This window comes from Adiantum capillus-veneris, chromosome 14 (genome assembly GCF_014529385.1).
Source record: "Adiantum capillus-veneris isolate H3 chromosome 14, ASM1452938v2, whole genome shotgun sequence".
NCBI classification, from domain to species: Eukaryota; Viridiplantae; Streptophyta; class Polypodiopsida; order Polypodiales; family Pteridaceae; genus Adiantum; species Adiantum capillus-veneris.
Genome location: NC_140944.1, coordinates 134,266,916 through 134,268,483, shown reverse-complemented (window position 1 = coordinate 134,268,483; position 1,568 = coordinate 134,266,916). Strand labels below are relative to the sequence as shown.

General features: G+C 52.4%; 1 pseudogene; it reads right to left on the bottom strand.

The window, feature by feature from the left end:
• Positions 1 to 250: 250 nt before the first annotated feature.
• Positions 251 to 868, bottom strand: LOC147443178 (uncharacterized; annotated as a pseudogene).
• Positions 869 to 1,568: the final 700 nt, after the last annotated feature.

Here is a 1,568-nt window from a genome sequence, read left to right as displayed (position 1 = left end):
ATGGGAGTTTTTATCAAATACTAATGAGTTCCTGGCCTGCCATATAAAGGAACTAAATGGATTGGTAGCTCTAGTTTCAGCCGCGCAGGCATGCACTGCAATATCATGACCAAACAAGATAAGTTTTCGAGCAACGTCAGCACCGTTCTTACGTTCGTCATTCAGTAGAGTAGCCACGCTGCAATGTCGGTGTAGGGATGTGCTGGAGACAAGCAGCGACGCATAATAAATAAAAATACAAGCTGGCTAGTTAGGCGGGCGCTCCAAGATCGAAGGTGTTGAACGTTACTGCTCGTCTCCGGGTTACAAGCTTGGTAGTGTTAACTATTATGTGCGACTTGTAATTGTGGATAGCACCCATCACTCCTTTCACATGACAATGGACACAGCCGCCGACCTTACGTGGTTGCAATGCCAGCCCTGTCACCCGTGCTTGGAGCAGTTGGACCAGCCCATCTTTGACCCCCGAGTGGACTCCACAAGTCTTTCCATAATCAGAGGGGACTCCCCTCTCTGCAATCTCCTGGGTGCCGCCTCCAATTAGATGTCGAGGCCGGACAGCTCCACCTGCACCTACCTCAAAGGGTACCAGGACGGTGGCATGCCCGTCGGCAAGCTCGTCTCCAACACTCGCGCTGCTTGACTTCTTGTTCGATGCCACCGGAGCTGTTGTGACCAAGAGGGCGGCTTCAAGGCCATGGCCGGAATCATGGGTCTAAGCCGCGGCCCCCTCGCCTTTCCATTACAACTACATCATAGAGCACTGCCTTCCCCACATGTAACTCGCAGGGCTCTTCCACGCTCATGTTCACCACCGTCGACAGCACCCAACACCGTCTTCACTCCGCTCATCGTCAACCCTCGGCATCCAATCTACTACGATGCCGAGCTTACAAGTATCAACGTCAGGAACCGTTTCCTCGACCTCACGCTTGGCCTCTTTGACAGCGACCCATGCACCGACGATGGCGGCTTACAGATCGACTTCGGTGCAGTCATCACTTGACTCCTCCCATTGGAGCATACCGCACTCTTCATGATACAACTCGAGGCCTCACAACTACTTATTCCCCATAGCTTTCCCAAGTGAGCCTTACATGGATCTGCTAGACACCTGCTTCTTCCCCGACGATGAAGGGCGCGCGCTCTTTCAGAGAGTTTTTTTTTAAAACTAAGAGAGAGGAAGAGAGAGAGAGAGAGAGAGAGAGAGAGAGAGAGAGAGAGAGAGAGAGAGAGAGGTGATCGCCTCCTCTCTCCTACCAAGCCACTATTTTGCGACCTACCAGGTAAGGAGAGAGAGACAGAGAGAGAGAGAGAGAGGTGCTCGCCTCTTCTCTCCTACCAAGCCATTGTAGCTTGAGCGTGAGCTCGCCATCCCACTTTGGCCAATATGCGTGCAGAAGTTGACGCAGGCAAGCTGAGTGAGTGAGTGAGAGAGAGAGAGAGAGAGAGAGAGAGAGAGAGAGAGAGAGAGAGAGAGAGAGAGAGAGAGTTGTGGCTTGGGCAAAGCATGTGGTTGAGTGCAATCTCCAGGGCTTCAAGAGGGATGTTGATGTGTTGAGAGTGCC